General features: G+C 43.6%; 1 long non-coding RNA gene across 1 annotated transcript; it reads right to left on the bottom strand.

The window, feature by feature from the left end:
* Positions 1-4,274: 4,274 nt before the first annotated feature.
* On the bottom strand, positions 4,275-18,308 carry LOC144141387 (uncharacterized). The gene is made up of 3 exons (XR_013316572.1): positions 18,226-18,308; positions 15,786-15,845; positions 4,275-4,393 (listed from the first exon to the last, which is right to left on the bottom strand). It is a non-coding gene; the product is annotated as an uncharacterized LOC144141387 (long non-coding RNA).
* Between the last annotated feature and the right edge of the window lie 573 nt (positions 18,309-18,881).

Here is an 18,881-nt window from a genome sequence, read left to right as displayed (position 1 = left end):
CGAAGAGGCCCTAATCAAGGAGCCTCTATCGTACACCAGCATGCCCAATCTACCGGTCTTTCCTGCTCTGTTCCGAAACCAGAATCACTTACCTCATCGTCGATTCCGGTCCACTTCCTTACGCAGTGCAGCGGAATTTATCCAGGTTTCGCTCAATTGCACCCTTTTGCCCCTTGTACCGCAAGTCCACATTCTGGGATTTATCTTACACTCAACTCGCAGCAGCACACACACCACCGCCTCGCTTCGCACTTACCCCACGCAGGTCATTGGCCTCATTAAACGCATCACGACGCCGTAAAAATTGCCTCGGTAATTCTGAGTGCCTTCGCCTCTTTGATAGCTTCGTCACCTTTTGCTTCTCCTATCACCTACCGTACACCAACCAGCTTCGTCACCTTTTGCTTCTCCTATCACCTACCGTACACCAACCTCACCCTCACTCAGCAGCAGTCGTGCCTATTGTGCAGTGCTTCTCTTGCCTACACCCGCCCCCACCGATGAATTACTAGCCCTAGGTGTGCACAACACGGTTACGGGGCTACTCCAAGCTCACCCCACTGCCAAATCGCTCGCTATTCCAAGCGCCCACGAGCGGCTGCACTCTTAAAAGGGCGAATCTCAATTCGCGCGTTCTACTCGATCCTATGGATGCTATACGCCTCTCAATCAGCTCCAGAATCCACACCAATCCCATTCTTCACAATATGATTTCGACATTCCACATTGGTCGACGTGTAGCCCGTGCACCGGGTAATCCAAGACCCTACCACCTTCCCCGAATGGCCTATAAGTAGACTCGCCTGAGTATCCGAGCAAGCCCGCTTTTTCCATTGCGATCGTAGGGGCACCTGTTGCAGACCCGCAACCTTCAGCCACGGTGCTCACCTCGACTTCAGTTACCGCGAAGGTGTTGGCAATGGCACTCGTTCTTACCCAAACACCCACCCATATAGTTATATTATCAGATTCGATACCCACCATCCGAAATTACCTCAACGGTGCCATTTCATCACGGGTTCTCCATATTGTTTGCACTCAACCCCGTTCCGAACCCAGGACCTGGCTGTGAATCCCGACCAACACCGTTGTAGTTGGTAGTGAGACTGCCCCCCACCAAGCGCGAGCTCGGACACTCCGGTAGGCGCTTCTCTTATACCTAAACACGGCGTTCCCTAGAATTCCCATTCGGTACTACTCACATACCGGGACATCACACCACAATACCGCTTCCTTCGGAGACGAAATTCTCCCTCCCTACACCTCCGTCACAGCCAAGGCTGTCCATATGTGCCGCCTTTTTCAGACGCACTCGTTTCCTCACAACACTCCATTAGTACACACGTAACCTCACCTGTTCTCTCCAAACTGTCGCGTGTGTCACGGGCTCGACACGCTATATCCCTCGCTTAGGGAATGTCCGCGCGTTAGCATTCCCCTCTAACCTACTCACCCTCGGTGAACAGGCTCTGGGGTGGTCGGACCATGACTGCCAAGAACTGGGGACCGGCCGGCCCCAACGCTACTCCCCCATCATTAAACCACAGTTCCAAATAAAGTGAATTCTCTCTTTCTCTCTGGTTCATTCACCCAATACTCGTCTTTTAAGGACGTCTGATTTACTAATGCGAGTTTCATTTTTACCATAGTTACGCAATAGGCACGTAAATGATTTTTAACGTACTAACGTTGTTTGTAAAAAGTTTAGAGAGCCAGTATCTGGTATTTAATAAACATAGAAGGCACTGGTTGCCTACAATTCAGAAGGCGAATGTGCACGATGTTGGTAATTTATGATGTTTGTAATTGGAAATCAAGATGTTTAGCCGAGACATACACTCCAGGCATACCTGCAGGGTTCTAGGTGAAGAGTTAGCTCTGTTGTTTTGGGGATGGCAAAAGGTGACCATTCTTCGGTTAGTTGAACAAAAAGTAGAATGTTGTCAATTGCATCGTATAAAAATTACACCGCTTTCCCCGTGTGTATTTCCAGAAAACCACCGTGACTCAAAATCGCCTCCCTGAACATAATGAGCGGAATTGACGGGGCAAATGCTTGACGTAGCACGGGTGATAGCACAGGGCATTGCGCTGTCGTTCGCAATCAGAATCCATTTGTTTTCGAACTGCCGTAACAAAAATTGGCCCGGTCCGTTTAAGCGGACAAGATAGAATGATTGGCATGAAGGGCCGAGCAGCTGAAAAGGCGTAATGGTCTACGGTGGTTTCTCCAGCTGCTTCCACAGATCGCGATTGGCGAAGTTCAACCTGCCCCTGGAAGAACAAAATAACGCGCATGGCGTCTCAATCCTAACAGCAACGCACAAATTACCGGTGCTACTCTTGCTATAAAGTAGCTTGTTAACGTCTTGACATCATTTATACAAAATAAAAACGTGTTGATCAGCCCCTTTAGATGAGTAAGTTGACAATATATGACAGCGTAATTCAAGAAAAAGCCAAGTTTGTAAGTTCAACGCTATCGAATTAGAGCCTCTAAATAACTTAAAGGCATGCAGTCCACGTCCTTGTGCTGGGCAGTTGATTGGTATGCGACCGTAAAACTGTTCACAAATAGTTTCGAATTGAATTCTATTATCTACCACACACACAGAGCAGCAAGTGAGGCATGACTAGCTGGACTACAAAACAAGTGTAAGAGTAAAACAATATAACCAGAGGGAGAGATTTGGTGAAAGAGAGAATAAATATTCTTATTTATCCATCACAGGTTGATGTATGGGCTTCGCCCTGTGGAAGGCGACCCTAGTCCGGGATGCCTTGACTTCGGCTGGCCGTCCCTGGTCGGGTCTCTAGTTTGGGCTTGATATCCGTGTCCGGGCTGGTCAGGGAAGCTCTCCACTGCTCGAAAGTGCCGACGCTCGACGGTACGTGTACGCAGCTTTGGCTGTGTCTGCTGAGCTTGTGTTTTACTCAATGCAGTTTTGAAGGGCAAGTTCTCTTTCACTGCCTTGATTACTAAAAATATCTCATGGCACCCTGAACTATAAGACTTGGGGTGAAGGTGAGAGGTATGCAACCTTTGAGTCATCCTCCGCCCCAGAAACTTCCAAGCCAGTAATTAAGCTAGAATATGTGCAAGAATCTGTAGGGGACTAGTTTCGTCGGCTGCCATAGAAATGGATCCACTGCAAATAGATATTCAAATTGGCCATTTTTTTTTAAATGAGATGCTAATTTTCTGGTATGCCAAACGACATAATGCAAGCACGGGCCAGAATTATTAACACGAAAGGCCCCCTTTATGTCAAAGAAATGTAAAAAAATTTGAAAGACGTCCTACATAAAAACAGGCAAAAGCATATTACCACCTATATTGCAAAACATGCCTTTACAATGACGTAATCGCCCAAGGGCCTTCACATTCTCTTCGCTGGCTTTGTGTCACCTCGCCAGTTCTGGCATTCGTCAGGCATCGGGCGCAGAAAATGAGCGCTGCCTAGTATTGAAGGCTCGCCTGTGGACACCTATTAGTGGAACCATGCCACATATAACTGGTTTAAAACTGCATATAAAATTATATTTATTTCTGGACTATTCGGTGGTAGCCGTAGCATTACACAGGGTTGAAATCACAATTAAAAAAATCACACTTTTATAAGCACAATTTTAAACCTCGTAATGTTTACTGCCACCGGAAATGTATTGAACCTATAAGACAATCTTTCTCAGCCTACTGTTTGGGAAGCAAAATATTTCAAACAAAGTTGGTCATTGTGTTTAAAAGCCTCCAGCTGCACCTTGGCGAAAAACGTCTTTTGAGGAGACTTTTTGTAGTACTTCGGTATTTGTACTATCTATTGAAAGAAGAGCTTCGTTCGCTTCAAGTATTCCTAAACGCTGTCAATGCCTTTTTAAAGGGTAGTCTTCCAAGCGGAACATTTATAATGTTGTAAACGCGCATAAATTCACAATATGCGTGTACCCTTCTTGATAATTGTATAATAAGGCAACCGTTTCTTTAAATACGATTAAGCAACGAGAGACTCAGATCCGCAAATACATATTAGTAAAACAAAAGAAAACCTGATGTATCCTTTGCGGTGCTTCTTCAGAAAGTGTATACATCGATGTAATATACTTATACTCATTGCTGCCCTGCATATGCAGTGCAGCTTACATTATTGTTTTGGTTGGCGGAAAAAGCACACAACTGAGATTTCAACACACTACTCATGCGTTTATAAGGATTCCCCCAACAGAAACAAAAGACAAAAACCATTCCATAGGTAAGTTTTTATTTTTTTCAATTATTTTTCAAGCAACGCTCAGTTCGGTAGTCGGTCACGCAGGTACCATTATGACAATGCCCTACTCCACACGATACCGTCAAGGAAGAATTCCATTTTGGAGATGCTGCTACGGTGGCATTCTGAATGAAATACAAAAATTGAAATTTCTGTCAGTCATGATCACGCTTTTGGTGTACTGTCATTTCGAATAAATCGAAACACTCAAGTAAAATCACATAAAACACTGAAGCAATAAATCGAAATTGTTAAGCAGTGGTGAACCACATTTGTAATATAAATGTAATTAAAATTTAATATAAGAAATACTATAACAGTATTAGTTCTCGCAACATTGCTTTGCATTTTTGTAAGAATGTATCATCCGGCATATTAACGCAAAACTTGTAATTAGTGTTTCTTCGAAATAAATTAAAAATAGTTTTATACATGTGACCTAGTAAAAAATAAATGAATGAATGAAAAAATTTAATATAGAAAGGATGGCATCCTGGTCTGTAGGGTGAAATAGGGGAAGGGGTTCAGGGTCGATAGAGTTTAAGTTCTATTGACGAGGTCAGCCTCCTTCACGAAGTTCCACAGTCCAAGCAGCGCGTCGTTATTGTTATTCCTGGAATACAGCCAATCCTGCAGAGATGTAATGCCAGGGGGCTTGCGCCTTGCTCGGATTCCTTCCCGGAACACACATAACCACAGCAAGTGGCTGATTGTCTGTCTGCCGTGATGGCACAGGGAGCACAGAGGCCGGCGTGGTGGAATTTGTGCGTCTCTTGTGTTGGTGGTAGCGTTTCTAGCGAACTAGGCTGTCTTCCGTAAGGGCGTAAACCGCGAGCTATTTTGTGAGAATAACTTCTGCAGTTTGTAGGATGTTGCCTGCTAATTGGTTCTGTAGCTCGGGAATCGTTCCTCTGAGTTCCTTCCAGCTTACTTGTTGACGTGTCTTCTTGCGTTCCTTTGGGGAAGGGTAATTTTGAAGAGAAGGCGGTGCAGGCTCCCTAGGGTGGTTGATAATTGTCTCCCTGGCTAGCCTATGGGCATCCTCATTAATGGGTTTACCTGTGTGGCCAGATATTGACTGCATTCGTATATCAATGTTATTCTCATGCTGGAAGGTTTCGCAGAAGTCTGACACGTTGAGGCCTAGTTTGTCCTCGTGGTGGGCTGCGTAATGCTTTGATGGTTTTGAGGCTATCCGTGAAGATTATAACTGGAGTTGTATTTTGTTCTACAACGTCTGGGATCATGTGGGCACCCAGGAGAATGGTTTGTATTTAGGGTTCAGTTGTGGAAATGAGTTCATTATTCGAGAAACACTGCGTGCTCGTTCGCCTATAGGTCGGTTGCACCAAGTGCTATGGGGACGCGAGTTTCGTCTATGGACCCATCTGTGTAAATAGTGGCGCCTGTTGATGGCACATTAGTCGTGACAGTCGCTTGTGGCTTTCGTTTATGTGTGTGGCTAGTCTTGTGGGTCTTCGCTGTTAGCGGCTTCGAGGGGGTAAACAGAACATCTTCCGATGGAGTACCCCAGTGCCTTTTGGTGCGAGTAGGCGCCCGTCGTGATCCGTTTGTGTCCGGTGAGTTACATTTTTATAGAGCGGTGGAAGGTGGTGGTAATGGTATAGTTGTTCTATTTTATAATGGTTGGGTAGCCCAGTGATTACCCTCAGGGCCCGCAGATACAGACTTTCCAATTTGCTGATCTGCACTTGAGTAAAACGGTAGTGAATGGCACCGTTACATGCTTTCGATACCAGAACTGCCTGCAATATTGCAAGTGCAACTTCGTTTTTAGAATTACCTTTCACGTTGGTTTGAATTGTTCAAGCCATGATTTGCCTTCACCTTGCGTACGTACAAAATAAAAATTTTAACATGTTCTCTATAACAAAGGTTTTATGGCCCTACTAGTACGCAACACCCTTATTAAAAGTTTTCACAGAGAAGTCGCAGAGTTCTTACACAAGTGAAAAACAAGAGATGTCTTAGGCCCGTATTTATTGCGACAAACTATTCAACCGGTCATCAACACATGTTTTTCTCGACACGAGTCCTACTGAGCACACCGAATATAAACTTTTTTACGACACCAAACAATACCGAAAAAAATTATGTGCACAAAATTATCTAAAAAACGCTACATTCGTTATTGATATTGCCAAAAAACTGCAAAAAGAAGCGAAACCATCGCTTCTTATTTAGCATACCAAAAGCCTACTAGCGTCGTCAGTATTTGAAAGCTTTTTCAATTAGGCTCGCAAGATTTTAAGCTCAATATCGTGCCTTTGAGCACCTAAGAAGAGAATTCATCGTTTTTGAGATGGGGAAGTATCGTTTTAATGCATTTTGTTGCCGCAGTCGATGGAGCCTAGGGGAGACTGAAGAGATCTCACAGCATTAAAATATAAAGTAAAAATAAAAAGATGATAATTTGTTATTAGAAGAACACAGAATGCACTGTTTGTATCACTTTTAACGCCTTGTCGTCGATACTTCCACCGTTTTTGGTGACAAAAGACATATTTTTATAATTGGGGTCTCAGTGCCGCATTTTGCGTTGCCTTACGCACTGATCATCAATGTGAAGTCCAAGTGGTATATTGCGACACAAATGTTCGTTTTAGTCTTTATACTCAAGATATCGCAGGAGTGTAAAAATTGACACGCGAACTTCAGACAACATTTTTTTTTCCTTGACCGAGGCAGAATCAATCCTAATTGACACATAATCATCAAGTAAAAAAATTGAAGCACTGGAAGCTATACTTTCTTGTGTCTTTAGTGAAACAATATCATGTTAGTGCTTATACTGGCCCTTTAAAGTTTAAAAAGGCCTTTTTTTGATTACTTATTCCCGTATGGGGGTTACAAGTTCATGTTTCGCTTAACCTATTCCCGCTTCAGAATACCGCAACTTGGCTCACGCTTTTGCGAGCAGAAACCTTGCATTGTGCGAAACACAGCGACCCACCGAAAGCCGTGCCAAATCCGCCACCACTTCGTCGGGATGTTGGACCAGAAAAATAAACTAGACCGCCAGATATCCGAAAGCATGGATGCTGCAACGAACATAGCCTCTTTTTTTATACGACTTTTGTGTTATATGTAATTCGGGTGTGCTGTGTCCTGGTACCAACGGGTGGTAACGTTTCTTGGCTGCATACTCTTGCCATTGCTAAGAAACTCACAACGATTGAAATAAACATCGCAGAACCGCACATACACCACTATAGGTGAGAGATTCAGAACAATAAAAACCACGTGACAGTAACACACTAAAGTTTTAAGGTGACGCCAAAAACTTTCTTGAAGGGACACTGAAGTGATTAGTAAACACTGCAGGATTAGTAGCGCGAATGGTAGTGTGGATTCTCTAGGCCATGTTTCGACCACTGTCGCTGCCACTACGTGACTTGATCCAGAAGAAAAATCAATTCCAAAATGCTGTCGTCTTCTCAGAACCCTCCTTCACCATTTTTATGACGCTTCGTATGACGTCAATACAAGATGGTTTGACTTGACTGCGCTTCTACACGGCTGATCGACCCTTCCGGTAGAATCAGTTGGCCCAGCGTCATTCCGGCTGGTGGCCGGAACGCTATCGCCATTCTATCGCTCTGTTGAAACAAAGCCACGACACATTTATTCGAGAAAGAATGCGCCTTTAGACTGTTATTTTGTAGACTAAATAAAGCTTTAAATCCATCTCGCTCCACACAATCGCACATAACGTCACTTCGCTGACTGTTACGCTAGTAGAATAATTTAAGGCCAATTGAGTGAAGGAGAAGAGTCAGCAAAGTTCTTATAGGCGCTAAAGAATAAAAATTCCAATCTTTCATAGTAAAGTGTAAAACCCGGGTTAGAAAATCAGTTTCCCGCTGTGTGAACTACCAAAGTGGTCAGTGGCACGGCCATATAACTGTGAATGATCTTGTGTCTGAGGAATGCCGTCGCTAGTCTAGAGATTTTGTGGAAATTTTGAGGTGAGTTTTACCGCACAACCGCTCTACAGCAGCTAGTCATCTGCGCTGCTTGAAATCCGAAAAATAAATAAAAATTTAAACTGGCTTTATATATTCTACTTTATATTATCTTCCGTGCTATACCTGCCTTGTGGCCGAGTGGTTGCGAACATTAGATGTGCCTTTTTGCAAGTCGCAAATGTTTGTACCAGATAGGGCATGGTTTTTTTAAGTTGATTTGGTTATTTTCCGGGAATATTTTGTATACCTAATTAACCATTTCTGCTGCGTAACGTTCATTGCTCCACGCGCGAGTTCGCGGAACGCGAGCAATACTGAAGCTTACGCGCTGGCGACCAGTTTTTGTTGAAACTGATGCTCCGGCGAGTTCTTGTTGAGACAGGCAAGCCCCGAAGGTGGGGGAATAGCGCATCGTATTTCAGCCTTTGAAGTGACGCGGAAAATGTTCATATACTCCGTCTGCCTCCGCTAGTGAATATTACTATTCTAAGCCGTGTTGTTACGCATATCTCAGGAAGTGTGCAGCCGAAAACAAAGCAGAAGCGTGTTATTCCTATTTCGAAGGTATTGAGGATGTCCATGTAATAATAACGTCGGATGCCAAGCGTATTGCTGCACAGAAGCGAAACCGAAACTGGCCTGCATTCTAATCATGGACATCGTCGCATCAAGTACCATTTTGTATTTACGTCAGTGCTGTTGGTGTGGCCGCCACAAATCAGACATGTTAGTCTTTTTTTTTCAGCCGTTATGAAATAGGCACCGCCATATTGCCTGGATAAGCAAACCTATGTTTGTGATCAAGCCTACGCAGTGCAAACAAAGACACAGCTTGACCAACTCATTTCAGTGTGCTCTAGCCTGCAGCAGATTATGTGGATGCTGCAAGCCGTCGATACGCAGTGCTTTTAGCCCAAAGACGCAAAGAGACAAAGAGGTCATGGAACGAGAATCTGACCACTCCCTCAGTCTTGAGAACCAACGGACGTACATGGACTTTCTTTGCGCTTTTAAAACTTCATTGCCAAATAACCATCGTTTTAGTCCTATCGTTATTAATACATCCACATCTGTGTTGTTTTTAGTCTCCCAATCGTTCCTATACCTTTTCTCTTAGAGTGAGGAAGCAAGCTTCGGATCACAGCGTTTTGTTTTTGCATGTGTACATATCGTCTTCTTCGGTCATTTTACCCCCTTGGCATGTTCGTGCTGTGTCTTGTGATTTTCATTTATAAAACGTGATTAACATCGGTTAACACAAACTGCAGTACTCCGGCACTTTCTACCTGTACAGTATAAATACCCGTCTGCCAAAGTTTACAGTGACGCATCTAAAACCTCCACTATTGTGTATTGTGCTGCTCATGGTTCTAAAGTAATTGCCTCCAGAACCATTAATGCACACACACGTATTTTCTCAGCCGAAGCATGTCGAATTTAACTCATTGTACAACACATTCTTAAAAATCGAATTTCAGACCCACCGGAATCCCTCAATCACCCCCAGTCCCGAGTCGTTACACAGACATCTTGTACCACTACCGTCCAAATCGCCTCGTCTACCCTCCTTCTCACCCTTCTCTCGATACCAACGACGCACGCCTTTGGCGATGACTACAAACCCAGACATACTACAACACAACAATTTTACACAACATATCAACAACCATGAATCCCCACGAAGGCCCATCCTGTAAAACCCTCAACCCCACATACCACCTTGTCTGGCCTTGCCCCTACCACCTAAATCCCATCCCTTCCCCCTCCCTGGAGCAGTGGGAGTGCGAGCTGACCAGCTGCCTGCTAGAGACGCATGTTAACCTCGTGTCTCGGACAAGAGCAGCTGCCACGACTCGCGGCTATCCGGACTAGGAAGGCCACCCACAATAGCACTTTCCGCTCCAATAAGCGTTTCTTTCCTCCTCTTCCTCCAAATCCATCATTTATACATATACTTTGAGTGTTGTTCGTGTAATATCAACCCACATACCCCTACATAGTTATTATCGTTTTCAAAGCCGTTATGTCTATTTATGCACAAAAGCATGGACGGGTTCTGTGGTGGGTCTCGCTAAAGCACATTCAACACATGCAACAGTGTTTCAATTTTCCAGACCCTGCACCAACACTTAAATGCCGCCTTTTCGCACGCGACAGCAAGGGCACCGGAACCGCCCGCCATATTCGGCAAAAACCGTGTGGCTTTTCTCCTGGCGGGATGAAGGTCACCGCAGACCACGTCAAACGAGATGCTACAGAGGGGCGTGGTACAGAAATCAGCTAATCCTTGGGCAGCGCTGGTAATCCTGGTGAAGAAGAAGGGCAGTTCTTGGCGATTTTGTGTTGACTACAGGCGTCTGAACTGTAGTAGATGCCTGAAGACGGACATGTACCCCCTTCATTGCATTGACGATGTCATTGACTGTCTTGAGTCTTGGCTGCTATTTTTCGCTGGTAGACTTAAGATCTCGTTACTGCAAGTTCCAGTTAACCATCCCAGAAAGCCAAGACGGCTTTTGTTACTTCTGACGGGGTCGTCGCAGTTAATGTTATGCCGTATCGCCTTTTAGTGCCCCAGGTACATTTCAGAGGTTGGTGGACAGAATTTTGTGTAGTTTAACGTAGTAGATTTGCTTGTGCTACCTCGACGACGTAGTAATTTTTGCACGCCTTTTTGAAGAGCACAACACCCGCCCTGACAATGCCGTGAACCGCCTGGAGAAAAAATGGTGCTTCGGCGACCCCCAGCCGGCCTTAGCCCCAGGGCATCTAGCCGACAAAGATGCCATTAAACCTGATCCATAAAAAATTATGCCGTGAGTTATTTAGAGCTGCCGCAGTGTGAGCGTGACGTACGAATTTTTCTGGGGCTGTTTGTGACGTTTTGTGAACACATCGTTTTGTGAAAAAACTTTGCGGAGCTCCAATCTACTCTGCCTTCTCCATTACGCAAAAATGTACTTTTCTACTGGACATCTGAATGCGAAGCCTTCTCTTCCCCATCTAAAATGTGTTCTCGCGTCAGGGCCAATACTTCGCCATTTTGACCCAGCTGCTTCTACAGAAGTGCACTCAGACATCAGCGACTTCGGAATCGGAGCAGTCCTTGTACAGACACCATGGCACAGAGGACGTAATTGCCTATATCAGCTTCGCGCTCAGAAAATCTCAGAGAAATTATACCGTCACGCAGCAAGAATGTAGGGCTGTCGTGTTTGCTGCGCATAGGTTCTGACCTTATATCCATGAACGGCTTTTTGTAAGTTCTACAGACCACCAGTGTTCATGCTGGCTCGTTGGGCTCTATGATTAATCTTGGTGGATCACCCGCTGAGCCCTCAGACTTGAAGAATGTGATTTCGCTGTTTCCTTCAAAATCGGGCGCAGACACCCTCACGCTGACTGCCTTTTCTGGATACCAGTTTGATCTACCGTTTCCGACGCCGACAATTTCAATGGTTATCTTGCAGCAGTCTCTGGAACATATGCTGACATGGAAACCTGCCGGCGAGAACAGCAAGGGGACCTCAAGCTAGGATCCCATTTCACCGCTGTTCATGAATGAACCCCTACCAGCTGATTTTCTCTTCGCAATGGTCTACTCCACAAAACTAACCACAGTGCGACTGGCGCACTGTTTCTACTGGTTTAACCCGAGCGGCTCCTCATAGCGTGCTGGTTGCTATGGATGGTGACGTGATGTCTAAGCACCTTGTCTCCGCTAGTACATTACACCGCGCACAAGAAAGCTTTCACTGGACGAAAATGCGGCACACGGATTAAAATTATGTCGCGAGTTGTGTAGAGTGTCAGCGCTATAACTGTCCTACAAGCACACCGCCCGGACTCCTCCATCATGTGAAATACCAGCTGCTCCTTTTGAAAAAGTGGGAATTGATTTCGTTGGCCCGCTTCCACGAACGTCATCTAGAAATTGGTGAGCTATCGTCGGCGTCCATCACCTGACGCATCACTCAGAAACTGCGGCTTTACCAAAAGCGTGAGCAGCCTTGCTTTCTTTCTTCGTGCTTTCTGAATTGAATGCTGGTCTATTTCTTCCCGATTTCTACATAAATTTTCTGGTTATGAGGCTTGGCGCTCCGCGCGTGCATATTAACTATCATGGACGCCAATTTGTTGCGGTTGCCAAAGGAGAGCTTCTTCACCTTTACACCTCACAGTTCGGCATGCTACACCATACCATCCACACACCCACAGACTTGTTGAACGCATGAATCACACACTCCTAAACATGGTCCCAATGTACCTGGAATCAGATCATACAAACTGGGATGGAGTATAACCTTTCGGAATGTACGCGTACAGCAGGGCCGAGTACGAAACAATTGGCTACAGTCTCTTCTATCTTGTGTAAGCATGCACTCCGCGCCATGCTCTGGACACCGTCCTGCCCTTTTCGGTGCACTACAAGGAGTATGTTGCCGAGAGTTGGTGTTTGGCCGCAAAATCCCGTCAAAAAGCTCGTTCAGGCAATCTTGCATCGTAGTCCCGGTGTAAACAGAGATATGGCACTCTACACTATGGTTTACCATCCTGTAGAGGTGATTTGGTGTGGTCATCGGCTCCCTTTTGGAAACGCTGGTTGTGTAGTATGTTTTTGTCGTGTTAAACGGGCCCATTTTTATCATCAACCATTAGCGAGGCGAATTACGTTATCTCGCGGTTCACAATACATGGTCTCCAGTCAAGCAAGACCCAACTTTTGCAGGTCTTCCGGTTAAAGACTTGCACCCTCGTGCTGTTGAGAGACTCACCCGGCAGGTTTCCTCTGCAGAGGGGGAAATGTAACGCTACAGATCTGGTTGAATGTCGTGCTCAGTATATGTCATTGACTACATCGCAGGTTAATCTCGCCGGCGGGAACACCACAGGACGACGAAGAGAAGAATGAGGTGTTTGTTTTGTATATAGGGGTGTGTCACCACGCTTAGCGACGGTCCTCACCCAGGCTTTGTAAATAAAGCCTCCGCTCACCCTCTACCCCAAACGTTTGAATTTCATCGTCACAGAACGTTCGTCCTCACCAATAGATGCTCGAAATATAGATTTCGCAAAGGCCTTCGACACCGTCCGTAACATTCGCCTGATAGAAAAACGTACTGCTCCTAATACCAACATAAGTTTCACAGGTGTATTAAGAATTTTCTAACCCAATCGTAGCAGTTAGTAACCATTATTGCCATTCCTGCGCTTCAAGTCAAGAAACCTGCGGTGTACCACAGGGCTTATCTTGGGGCCTATCTTGTTTTAGTATACTTCCACAACATTAACAGTAATATCTATTCACCTATTTTAGTATTTGTGCATGAGAGCATCATGTATGGGCAAATATAAAACCCCCAAGATTCGTTATCCTTCCATGCAGCCCTTAACTGATGAAATGGTGTAGGGATTGGCAGATGGAAGTAATTGTATACAAAACTCACGCCATAACATTTACCAAAGCCAGGCCTGTCAAAACCACGTCACTATGTTATCGATAGTATGCTGGTGCAAACCGTAACCCTTGTAAAATACTTGGGGGTCGACATAACGTAACCATTGATGGACACTATAATCCCTCGGTTCCTTACGCGCAATTTGCACTTATCTAACACATCCACAAAGTTGCTGGGCTACCAAACACTTTTTCGATCGAAGACACAATATCCCACACTAACCTTGAAGCCCCATTAGTCGTATCTCATAAATACACTTGAAGAACTCCAAAATTAGGCTGCCCAATTCAGTCTGAGGAACTACTTACGCACATCAGCTATAACAAATACAAATCGCCACTTGATCTCATACACTCCACATTGGAGCTTCCTTTCGTACATTCGTCCCTGTGAACCATATTTAAAACTTCCGTACAAAATGATTTCACGGCTGCAAGTTTAGTTTTTTTAGTTTAGGATATCACCTTTCACCATTATTTGTTTTACGTGATAGTTGCGGCCTCTTTGTTGTTCACAATTATCCGGTCGTTGCTTTTTGTTTTGCCTAGCTCTCAACCGTTCTTTGCTAAATTCGCTTTGGGGGAAAATTTCTTTTTAGCTCTTCCTTTTTCAAGATGCTTTCGATGTTCTTTTGAAATGGAGTTGCTTTCGGAATGGTGTAGTTAGTTGCGGGTTATTTGTATCCGCATTTCACGACAGAACGTCTACTGTGCGACGCCCGTCCCTATAAATAGTTTTGCAATTGAGTTTTTTTACGTCCTTCTATGTTTTTGTTGCAATCTCACACCACAAATTGGTATTGCTTCTTAGCCTATCAATTAGCGATACAAAAGTTTTGAAGAAATGTAAGCTTGCTTCATGAGATGGCCGAATTTACTGAGCAGGATTGTGCATCATTAAACTTCTTTTTCCGATACAGCTCATCGAAAACGACGTAAGCATGTACTTTTTCGCTTGTTAATTTCTCCACAAACATATCATTTTACACGATAATGAAGTTTTCAACCTTGTTATTTGGTCCTTGAATAGATTTGATGCACCGGAAAATCTGTCAGTTTTATCTCCTTCGACCCTACCTATTGTAAATATTTACGTGGCATTATATTGGATATTTTACCTAAATCACATCTTGATGTTGCGCTTCTAAGGTGTCATCTTATGACAATGCAGATTCTAAACATTTTAGAAATTAACTGTATGTGGACCCAAGTTATCTGACCTTAATTTGAGATGCTGGACATTTAAACGCTGCAAAGGCGAAAAAAACCCGCAGGTTCTCAAGACTGATGACGTTGTGTTTAGTTTCCTTCTGTGGCAGACTGGATGCTAGGCAAACTTTTATTGCTAGAGTAGGCGGTGGACGAACTGGGAAAACTTATCATGTGTCGGTATCTCATGTCTGACGCCTGTGACCTGCACAACTTTAAATTTATTGGTCAGGTGTTCACTGAAAAGTTTTTTTTGCCACCTGGCCGGCTTTTATTATTTGAGAGAGCTTTTTTGGTGATACCTGAATGGAAGTGTAAATCAATGTTTCATTCATATTTCCCCTAATTTGAACACCACACTTGCTATGACACTCGCTCGAAATAAAAAAACCAGCAGATAATTTTCCGAACTTGATAGTAGTTTTTACAAGTCTGTTTTCCTAGTCAGATTGAAGGAAACCTTATTCCTCATATGTTACACCGGGATAAGTTCAGAATAATCCTTTCAGTTGTACTTAAGCTGTAAAGTTTCTCTTTTATTTTTTTCTAAAACACCATTCACACTCCAATTGTTTACGTCTTAACTTGCATTACGTATTTATTCATCAGGGTATAAATTTCAACGGCCGAACCTCAGAATCTCCAACATGTAAAAGTTCAGTAACTCAAAATATGCCCAATTGGCAAGGGAAGAGCATTACAAAAATTAAAAAAAATAGAGTGAGAAACAAGTGATCCCGTCTATTGCTGCGGCCTGACGCATCTGACAAACACGTAGACATGTAATCAAAACCATAAAACAGTTTGCGGCAGATCCTAATGCTGACTAATCCAGTATAACTATAAGATATGGATACTTACGATGCATGGAAAATTCTCTGGTAATGTGTGGTTGCAGCGATCCTGGCACCCTAACGCAACCTGAAAGTAATTCAGGGTCGTAATGACAAATATACAGGTTAAGATTTGATTGGGGAATTTAGGGAATCAAAACAACAACATAAAAAGTTCTTGAACAATCAGCATATACACTTTTGATTAAATTTTGAATACTTTAACCGTTTTCTCTTTGGGGGAACTTTTGCATCAAGAATTTTTTTTCGGAGATAAATTTTGTCGCCTTGTTTTTGTTGGAAGATAGAGGGACGTTTCGCATTTGCTTTCAGGTAAAATTTTCAACATTAGCGTTTTTTTCCTATGTCGGCAAATGTATCAATAATATAGCTTTTATTGCTTGTAAGGTTCAGTTTTACAGGAAGAAACTGGTTAATCTCCAAACTATGATATACTGCAGCATATGTTGTTCTCTAACCACGCGCGCCATGGTAAAATATATTTTTTCTGGCTCGGTTCAACACTCTTTTTTTTTAATTGTGATTTACTTCAAGCAATATTGGTTTTTGTCTACTTTTCGCTTTCCAAACCTATATTTCCCATTCGTAGTCTTAATTTATTATTCAAACACTGAGAAACTCTTTGATAACCTGCATGCATCAGAGGGAGCAGACAGCCATTGCATTTTTTCGTACTGCTTCTGCGTACACACCGCGCCTATACTGAATGGTAGTGGTGATTCTGGTCTAGTTAATAAGAAAAGTGCTCTCCCTTACTTTCTTCTTAATCGCGTACGTGGATAAGCCGTTCCGGTCGTTGCGACTCTCGGCAACACGAGGGAGTATCTGGACTGGTGAAATGGCTGGGCCTCAATTCGGAACAAGCGCCAGAAGTGGCTACACTGGATACGGTCGAGGGCGCGAGTCGAGCGTGCTTGAAAAACGCCAGGGTCCTCGAAGATTCCCTACGCGCAAGCGCGCGTTTCGTTGTTCAACTGAAGCTCGCAAGGCCACGGTTTATGGGCTGCGAAGATCACAAATCCTTGGCGAACATCGTGTGCCAATTCACCGTTTACAAGATGGCTTTGGGTGCTTGGGGCAAGTTAGCCTTGACTTTTTGTGCAACCGGTTTTCTTGGAGTATCCCTATGCCTACTACTGAGGTCTGCAGGCTCCCTTGGCGCCTTGGGACATCTTAGAGGTGTGCTTTTGCGTAAAGGTCCTCCCTCCCTACGCGAAAAACTTCATAGCACGCATAATGGACCCACGTCTGGGATTACTCGAATACATTCGAGCCGTCCGGGAGGTCTTCTATCAACCTATTCCCGGTGCGTGTCATGCTGAAAAGGTCACGCATGTCTTACGTGGCTAACACCCGCTCATCTGAGCTCAGCTATTCGGTCGTAAGTACTAGTTACAGAATGAAGATTGCGACATCTACCCACGCAATTTAGTATGGTGAGATAGCGAAGCGAAATTTTTTATATGCCCCCAGCTTCAGTATGGTAGGTAATTGAGTCAGCTTGCGCATATAGTTTTGCGACTTCGCACATTCCGAAACTTTGATCCTTTAAGATATCGCTACAGCAATGTCCACGGCCGCGTACGGTAACAGCAACCTTTTCACACATGCGCATTTTCCCTGCAAAAAAGGTACCCTCATCTACCTCCCACTTTCGCGGAAACCATGGGCCAGCGAGCACTGTATGTGCTTCTCCCTTCTATACTTAACAACATTACCTTCTGTTGAGGAGGCGACCAAAAGTATATTTACTTTATTTTCGCCATGGATGCAAAACAGATTATACGCGAAGAAGTTTACACCACACTGCTAGAGCGTACTGGCCTCGATGAGCTGGGATTAACCCAATTTGATTGATGAGCAGTTATCTGCAGTGTATGAGCAATATATTCTTGTGTCACTGTGCCCGGAACGTCTGAAGCTAGCTTGTTCTCACAAGGAAATGCACTACTGATGCGGCTTTCTCTCAAAGTGCGAAATAAACGAATCTGTAGAATTATTTTCAATTTATAATAAACTTCTGTGTTTACCGTTGACACTATGCTCAATTATATAGCAATATGTGGCAGCACAAATATTGTGTACGCACATTCATCGGACGCGAAGATTTTATTACTCGTGTTATGGATTTATTAGCTCTTGAAAACAAAGCTTTTTGGCCAGTGTAGATTTTTTGTACTTCACATAAAATCTAACCTAGATAATAGGTACACAAAACACAGCACGATTCCTGTATAAGGAACAGCGTGAAATTATAAAAGCACAAAAAATGATAACATTGCTTTAATTATGCCTAGGCCACTTTCATGCAAGACTTCCCCCAAGTCATTTTATTATTGTCATAGTTGGGCGATATTGCAGTTCATGTAGTTCTTTGGGAAGTGTTCAATTGTTTTGAAGTTTTTTATATTTTATTTTCATTTACCATTGAAAAATAGGAAACTCACATCTGAGCCGTTGCTTGTTTTTCCTCCTAGAGGGAATGGGCAGGTGAATGGCCCATAATCCGGGTACTCCTCTGGGGAACCTTGAAAAAAGGCAACTTTCACGTTACAAGAAGCACAAATGGCTGCTTTTATACAATCACAATGGTCATAACATTACATATATGGTGTTACAGTATCTTTTAAATTCTTTGCATATTTCAAACCCCCCAAAACGGCATTGCAACAATTTGATTGGGAGCTTCGCTCTGGACACGTAATTCAATATAGTGGTAAAGGTGGTTTAAATTGCAGCTTGTAATAGTTTGTCTTTTGCCCCAGGGGTTTCTCGAATACAAAAAATATTTCTAAATTGCTCTATTCCTCTACTAAGTAATTTACCGCTGAAGCACACTAGAAAAATAGTTAGGAAACAAATATTAGAGCTCCGTTATGTGAAATCCACATGTAGTTCCTTCCGTATTCCTGGTTAGAAATTTTGTATAATAAAAAGTACCCAAACGATGTCCTTTTATTTTAAAATTAGGTAAAATATTAGTGTGGATACATTTCATGGTACAAGAAAACAAAAAACAATCCCATAGGTTGGTCGTTCAGAACCCACGATGACCAGAGTTACTCGCAGTTTATTCGGCAAGAAAAAAATGCCATTACAATGT

The sequence above is a fragment of the Haemaphysalis longicornis genome, unplaced genomic scaffold, assembly GCF_048455015.1.
Source record: "Haemaphysalis longicornis isolate Haplotype H1 unplaced genomic scaffold, Haemaphysalis longicornis Haplotype H1 scaffold_6, whole genome shotgun sequence".
Classification (NCBI taxonomy): domain Eukaryota; kingdom Metazoa; phylum Arthropoda; class Arachnida; order Ixodida; family Ixodidae; genus Haemaphysalis; species Haemaphysalis longicornis.
This window is presented reverse-complemented; position numbering and strand designations above follow the sequence as displayed.